This window comes from Lates calcarifer, unplaced genomic scaffold (genome assembly GCF_001640805.2).
Source record: "Lates calcarifer isolate ASB-BC8 unplaced genomic scaffold, TLL_Latcal_v3 _unitig_5048_quiver_2941, whole genome shotgun sequence".
Lineage (NCBI taxonomy): Eukaryota > Metazoa > Chordata > Actinopteri > Centropomidae > Lates > Lates calcarifer.
The window spans coordinates 4,707-13,324 of NW_026117258.1; the positions used below are offsets into that span (position 1 = coordinate 4,707).

At 39.8% G+C, this 8,618-nt stretch overlaps 1 long non-coding RNA gene across 1 annotated transcript; it reads left to right on the forward strand.

Moving 5' to 3' along the window:
- Window positions 1–4,833: 4,833 nt before the first annotated feature.
- LOC108873381 (uncharacterized) lies at window positions 4,834–8,226 on the forward strand. The gene is made up of 3 exons (XR_001959462.2): window positions 4,834–5,138; window positions 5,495–5,603; window positions 8,055–8,226. It is a non-coding gene; the product is annotated as an uncharacterized LOC108873381 (long non-coding RNA).
- Window positions 8,227–8,618: the final 392 nt, after the last annotated feature.

Consider the following 8,618-nt stretch of genomic DNA (forward strand, 5'->3'; position numbering starts at 1 on the left):
TGATAGTATGTACCTAGTGCTTCTTGTTCTGATTGTTAGTCTGATTGTTGATAGTTTCAACAGCTTCAACTCTTAATTTCCCAATAAATGTATATAAAGGACATCACATTTTAATGTAAGAAATATATATTTTTAGCTCACTCAAGTGTCAAGTTCTCAAATATTCTGCCTCATGTAATTTACTCTGATTAAAGCAGCATCAACCTCTCAGTTAACAGTCCACAACTGTGTCCTGTAGATTGTGACAGGAGGATCATTCACCATGGCCAACGAGAGGAACCCCAGCAGACAACTTGTAAGTTCACATAATATAACTGATCTAAAAGTTCATAGGAGATTTGTATATATTACTGTACTTTAACAAACTATTACCTTCATGTAATCAGTGTACAATTTGTCTAAAAATGTCACAGTGATGGATCTTCAAGGCCTTGATAATCACTTACAAAACAGTTACAAATATGGCTCCAAAATATCTGATTAACTATTTCTCATTGTAAAGAGTCAATCATAGCAATTCAATCATTCAATAACTTAATGGGAAAAAAACAGATTTCTCTATAGAGCAGCAGTACAGTGGAATAATCTGCCCACTAATTTGAAAGTGAGTGTTTCACAGAACTCACACCATGTAGTGTACTCAGGTCATACTTTTATTAATTTAATTTTATTATTTATTAGATAGGTTTTTGACCAAGAAATTTGAGTGTTGAAATAGCTACTCATTGCCTGCTGTTTATTTAATCATCACTTATGTTAAGTTAATTGTATTGTCTACAACTTGGCGTGTGTAATGACTGCAGTTTTATATGTGTTTTTTTTTTTTTAAATTATCCAATAAATTCAATCAATCAACCAATCCTCCTCACAGCTTCAAGGTTGTGCCTGCAGTAATGTGGCCGGGCTGCTGGGAGCGCTGCTTGCCTTCTGCCTCTACTCCTACAGCCTCAGCACTGTGAATACTGAGGAAACGTGCATGCCCGGTGTCTTTGACCACGACTACAGACGACCATACTACGAGTGTCCTGGGGAACTCCTGATGGTCAGTGTGATTAAACTTTTCTTTTCAAGTTAAGGTAAAACATAGTGGAAAGATCATAATGGTTATGCTAATAAGAGGAATAAACTGGTGCATGTAGTCCTGTCTTCAGAGTAGATTTTAGTATATTTGCTATAGATCACGTCAGTTTCATCACGTAGTTTCACAATCTTGAACAATGAAAATAGAGTGGTGAAGCGTATTTCTTGTCTCCTGCAGGCCTACTGTTGGAGTTTGACACTACTGCTGCTTCTCTATGACACTGGAGCTGTGGTCCTGCACTGCCTCCTGTCTGTCTCTGCCCTCAAAGCACTCAAAACAGAGTAACACACACAGAGGACATCCGTGTGTTGAACTCTTCATCATCAGCTCAACCACCAACAACTAAACAAACCTTGGAAAATACAGAAATGCCAAACTAGGTCTGAGGTCATTTAGAAACAGCCTCAGTCACAGTGTTTGTCCACCGCAGAGCACTGATATGTCGATTTTTACACTGTAGAACATCACATGTATGAGTCCTGTTTGCCATCAGCTCCTAACCTGGTTGTCAGGATCCCAAGATAAACCTAAAGACGATCAAAGGATCAAAAAGGAATAAGTGTTTCTGATAAGATTTTTTCTGTCTTTTCTGTGAAGTGTGAATCACATACTGTATCTCTTATCTGATCAGCTCTCCAGCTCTTTAAAACTCAGGATGGACAACAGTTGGAAACCAGCTACACCTGGTTACCAAATCCAGAAAATATAGTCACTGTTTAGGATTACAGTCTGGTTCCCTTTTCTGTGTTTTTCAAAGGGTCATCCCGGCTACACAGCCAGCTAACAACAACTAAACCATGGAGCTGAGCTACATTTAACAGAACACTTAACTTTGGGTTTTATTTTCATAGAGGATTTCTGAGTTATGTGGTGTGTTAACTGTAGGCTGGGCCATTCATTACTGAATGTTTTAATGTGGTAACTCAATAACAAAAATGACTTTCTTCCAAAATATTTAATGTTTAACAAGTTTAACAAGCCCCCCCCAGAGATAACAACTTGGTCTGGTATTTGGAATACTTAGAACCAAATACAGAGACTTAATATGTGTAATCTCTACTTATATTTTTTTCTAGGGTGGGAAATAATAATATGTGACAAAAAGCACTGTAAATATTCAAACCTGCTCTCTGTGAATCTCTGAATATTGTTCTCCCCATCACAGATACACAAAACAAATAGCATTCATGTGTTGTTTTGTAATGTTTTACATGTTTTACACATCAAAGAAAATAAAAATGTGTGTATGTTTTTCAAACTCGATTATCATTTTTGAAGCAGGAGCTTTTTGCTGTATTACAGTGTATGGTCTTCATAGTCTGTACCTCTGTATATTTGTAGGGGACAACACCTCACAGCAAACTTCAAAATATCAGCCGTGTCTGAGTTAAGTGGTGTGAACTGTCTCTAAGACTGAGACTAGTTTTCCATCCTGGGACCTGTGGTCATTTGACAGGACAGAAGTTTAACAAGTGTTGAGACAAACAGCAGATTTTAAGAAGTTTATTTTCACCTCCTGCTCCTCATTTATCTTTCATTCACATTTTAAACCAGTTCAGTCTGACACCTCACATTAGAAATGTTTTTGCAGCAGCAGAACATAGAGTTTAGTATCAAGGCTCCATCGCCATCATTCACCACCTGCAACATTCAGTACAGTTACAGCAAAATAAACCTAACAAAACTCAGATGATTGGATGGAAATATGCTGCATTGTGACAGACTAATGAAACTGTCTTCTTGATATAAGACAATTATTCTGATTCTCATCTATACTTAAGTGGTCATACTTGCATTAAAATGTGCATGGAGTAAAAACAGAAACACCTGACTGTCATTTCAGCTAACGACCTGTCCAGGTGTACCTTATCTGTGCCTCGTTACCACATACACAAAGGGGCTGTCTCTGCTTTCTTTATGATGTCATGGAGGAGCAAGAACACTTGTTTCTGATTAAATCAGAGCCACAGTCATTAATCACATGGTAAATCATGGCCTATTCCTGGAGGAGGCAAGTTTGAAGGGTCAACCAAACTTAGATCCACAGTGGCTTCAATAGTGAGGACTTCCAGGTAAACCAACAGTGGCAGCCTTCTGACTACACATCCCAACTGATGTGTAGCTCACCAGCCACTTAATTAGGTACACCTGTTCAACTACTCGTTAAGACAAACATCTAATCAGCCAATCACATGGCAGCAACTCAATGCATTCATGGTTGTTGTTGGTCTGAGTGTTTCAGAAACTGCTGATCTGCTCCCCTCAGCCATCTCTAGGATTTACAGAGAATGGTCTGAAAAACAGAAAGTATCCAGGGAGCAGCAGTTCTCTGGGTGAAAATGCCTCATTGATGCCAGAGGTCAGAGGAGAATGGCGTCATTTAAATACTACAGCCTCCCTGAGTGTTGTTGCTAATCATGTCTTTTGTTTTACATGTATTAGGCAAGTTAAACATGAAGGCCTGTCTTTCATTGTGAACAATATAATTTAATTCATAAACCCTTGAGAACAACAGTTAAATATCTGCACAAGACACATTGCATGTTGGTGTATGAATGTCTCCACTTTTAAAAGTGATATGCACATCGTAAAAACGACTTCAATTAAAAACACAACCGATTGAGGTCTTATATGAAGTATTATTTTGTTATTTTAAGAATTACTGTTGTATAACATTCCTTCAATAAATCCACAAACTTTAAATAATCTTATTGTTACCACTTTTATTTATTTAATATTACTCATTACTGTATTTGTGACTGCTCTCATTGGTATCATACTGATACAAGATGCTGAAAAATAATATAGTAATAATATAGTACTTGTGACATGTCTTGTCACAACCTTTGTCGACAGAGAACGTGCAAATATCACTTTTTTTTATTAACCTGCCTGAGTAGCGCTTGTTCAGTCACTTTGTGGACTTCTGAAGTTATTGGACTACTGGTCAGTAGTGTTGCTGCTACTTGCAGCCTGTATCTGTGATGGGTTGTGTCAAGAATATTTTGCTGCATTTGTCTGTTTAGTTTTGTTGCGTTTGTTAAATTGGCGAAGGCGTTTTCTCAATTTGCTTGACTGTAATACTACTAAATGTTTAATATATATTAAGTGCTCGACAGTGATTTATCAGGTCTGCTGTTGTAAATGTTAATAAGTGAACCATGAAAGCATTAATAAATTATGCATAAACATTAACGAAGCCACTGATTGCAGCCGCTATAACTGAGACAGTGGTACCGTCGTACTTTCTATCTGAGCTCGGTCTCTGTGGCGAATCCTGCAGCTGAGCAGAGTGACAGATATACATCCACTGACAGCACCGGTGGACGGACACCTGGGAGCTGGAACATCACCGTCACACAGTGAAGGGGTTTCCCTTATATCAGCTGAACACAGACCCCACCATTACCCTGCCACGTAGGGGACTGCAGAAGGAAAACGGCCACAGTCGAAAAAAATACTCCTACGCATATCGGCAAACGGTAAGAATTGGAAATGTAGACAATCAGTTAATTTTAGTTTGACTAGTGCTGTTTGAGAATGTTTTTGTTTTGCCCGAACACCCCCGCAAACCACGGAACGTGGATAGTTCCTAAAATGGCGGCGGTTTCTGCCAGTGTTGAGTGAAACTTTCTTCATTTTAGCTAATATTTGGCGCTTTTCTAACGCGTTCTGTCGACTGCGGGCACGTGTTTAGTAATATAAACTTTATCGCGACACACAGAGGCGCGTGACAGCGGTCGTTAGGGACAGCGACGTCATCCTGGGTTCCGTTTTTGATCGACAAACCGCTGGGCTTCCCTCGAAGTTGACGGTGGCTGAGTGCCTGACATTGCGATCATACCGACTGTTGTTGTCATCAGATAGCTGAACGCGGAACCATCAGCTGAGACCAGACGTCGCCGAGTAGCTAGCTAACGATTCGATTCGGCGGACGGAGTTAGGGCAGGTCGAAGATCTCGAGGCCGTGTCACGTCAGCTGTCAGTGGGAACAGAGAGGTAGTGTTGGATGTCACCACGGCGCAGTGTCAGGCGGGATTTGGTTTGCTAGCATCGTGTAAGTGGCAGCTCATTTTCAGCCTTCTCTCCTCGGTGAACACTCACCTCCACTGTGTGTCTACAGGATGACTTTAATATGCTAGCTAGCTAGTAGCCAGCTGTCTGTATATCTGTACCAACACTTGTGTTGATAAAAAAACAAATACCCACATTTGTCATAGACCTCCTACATAGTAGGAACTTAATGGAGAAGCAGCTGTAGGCGACATGGTTTTTTTGATAAGTCAGTGACTATTTAATGATCTACTCGAGGTTAGGGACATTAAGATTCAGAAGTAAGGCCTGTGACTGTTCACTTTCTGTCTCTAAACATTGTTTTTAACTTTCATTTCCTGGTTTCCATGTGACGGACAGCCATCCTGGCAAATCAAATGGAGAAGCTCCAGGACCTTAGCCAATCAGAGCTACAGGATCTCCTGGACAACCGGACAGGGTGGAGTCTATGGCTCTGGAGTCTGATGAGGTAAAAATGATGCCTTACTTTCCATAGGCTTCCATTTTCCAGTCTGGCTTTCAAAGAGGGTGAGCATTCATACAAAATGCCTCTGTGAAAAGTCAGGGTTTTGATCTACAACTTCTGGAAACTTGCGGGGTGTTTAGTTGAATTGAACCTCTCAGTAATCACGTGACACAAACCATCCAGACTGTCGCTCTAATTAATTAAAAATCCAAACTGACTGTGTATCACGCCAGCTCCTCCTCCTGGTGTCATTGTACATATAGACACAATACAAATCAGCATCAGTTACTCTTAGCTCACAGTCACAGACTGACAACAACAGCACAGCACACAACAACACACTCATTACTGGAAAAATACAGTGGTGAGATGTGAGGAACTGTTTCAGCTGGCCCTGGTTCCTGCAGCGAAAGTCCCATTCATTTGTCCCATAGACAATATTAAAAGAGGAAGTTCTGAAAACAAACTGTAAAACGAAGTTACTAGTAACTAAAGGTCAGAAACATCATGTTATTGATTGAAAATGTCAACTTCTCAAATCTTGTTCGAGGCTGAATCTGATCTAGAATATGAGAGTGGACAGGACAAGCATCTGCAGCAGCAAAGATTACAGCAGGATGTCTGTTCCCATTACATACTTATTGTATTAGTCTTTCAGTCACAGTCTATATATAATTTATTTTCCGTAGATGTGTCTGTTTATAGTTGAGTATGTGGGGAAAGATGCTGACTAAAGTGGAAAATGTCTGCTGCTAGGAAATACCAAAGCTATATATTATTCTGCTGTTGCCAAAAAACTGTACAGTAAACCTGCACCGTTGTGTGTTTGTATCCCGAAGTACATTAAATGCCTATAAGGTAGACTTTTTGGGAGAACATGTTCCTGGAGTTGGAGCTTTGCAGCGAATCACCATATAAAGAAATCTGTGATGAACTGATGTCAGTTCATTGTAAAAGTATAACAAACTGTTGTAAACCAGGTGTTCAGACACCTGAGTCTTTATCTCACTGGGATTATTTTTACATACGTTTATCTAGGGCTGGGTGATAAAACAACCACACATTGAATTTAGCTGAACTTATTTTTGCATTGGTAAACAACTCATACATGTCATTATTTCTCCTCAGAGGTCCCCTCCTCTCCAAACAAACAGACCTGACAATTAAAACTTGAAAAAACACTGAATAAAGTGGTTTTATGTTAAAAATCATTTTTTTCTGGTGCTCCTCAGTGAATACAGGACATCGGGGGGCTGTTAGCTGTTAGCTGAGCTGCTGCTAACCTTAGCTGAGCTTGTTTTTATTGTGGGATTCCTTCAGTGTTCATCATTCAGATGGATTTACTGGTAGATGAATTATCCACAGAGGTGTCCTCCCTAAACAAACAGACCAGACTCTTAAAATAACACTGGGTGGCTTTTTGCTCAGCTTTTTTCTCTAAGTGCTGAAGATCCAGACTTTTGATGACAAAAATCCTTCATTTGGTTTGATTTTAGATATTATTTAAAAAGCATCAGTGACGTGACTTGAATGACCATCTGGCCCACAGCCTACACTTACAAATACCCTGGATTAGTTAGCTTTTGGCCATATCACCCAGTCCTACGTTTCCCTCATTGTTTGAATCTTTTTGTTTAAAATGTGCATCTAACATCTAACAACTTAAACCAACTTAGAATTAGGAACCTACACAATCTATTTTAACTACTAACGCACACAAGGAGCTAATTGGAGTCAAGAGTTAGCAAGCCAGAGGTCTGTACTACAAAAAGAGGTTACTGGCTTATCAGAGTAACTTAGTGACGTCAGGTGTAATTTCCTGATTAACCTGTACTACAAAGAGTGGACAGGTTTTACCTGAGGCCTGCTGCCGTGGTAATTTACGCTGTGTCTCTAAACTGATCCAAGCAGGTTATTTCTTATAAAAGAAATGATTCTTTTGTCTTCGTGTATTTATTTCTTTGCATTCTCCATTTCCTAAAATGAAAAACAGGTAGTGGATGGTAGATATATGTGGATAAAGGGATGGTGTTTTATGCTCCAGTTTTTCCATTTCCAATTTGAAAAACTGGAACATTATTGTCTCTCCTGAAGGAAAATAAAGCAAAGGCTGTGATAATAACTATTACTGCAGATCACTATAGAAAAAACAGTTTTCCAAAGAGCATTATTATTATTAGTATTATTATTATTAGGTACAGCTGGCAGAGACAGGGAGGGCTTTTTTTCTCATTCATAGCAGACTAAGATAATCAGTCTGTTTACAGACAGCTTTCCCTTTAGCTTGTTCATACTTTTTATTGGACTTTGAATGTTGAATGACACATTGAAGTATTGAGGGTTGGTGCCCAGTCTTTCAACCTACACCATGATCCCTCTGCCTTTAGTGACATCCACAAAGTGCTTTAAATGTAGTTGTTACCAGTGTTTGACATCTGTCTGTCTCCACTTCAGATTCAGAATATTCAGTTGGAGAGAGAGATGGCACTGGCAGCAAATCGCAGCCTGGCTGAGCAAAACCTGGACATGAAGCCTCGCCTGGAGTCTCAGAAGGAGGTGCTGGTGGAGAGATACTCTCAGCTGGAGGCTGTCAGAGAAACCTACAGACAGCACTGCTCCATGAGAGGTGGGAGTTGGGGTGGGAGTCTAAGACCTCCTCACACTGATCGGTCGTGTTAGGACAGTTGATATTATGACTCAGTTAAACACAGTTGACCATGTTGACTTGGACATGGACTGAGAGATGAGCTGAGGTACAGTCACTTAACATCACGAGTGTAATGGAGGATCAAACTTACAACCAACTTAGCCAATAACTGAGGTTGAACTGTGCTGCCATAAAACATGGAAAATGTCCAGGAGGTGGTGGAACAACTTCAGTGAGGGGTTTCAGTCTCTACTGTTATCCAAACATATTTCTCAACTTTGTGTAACCAAGTGGCCAATATGCCAAAATTTGGACATAATGTCACTGTGGTGCGGCAAACCAGTGAGTCAAGTTTTATGTTAATCAGAGAG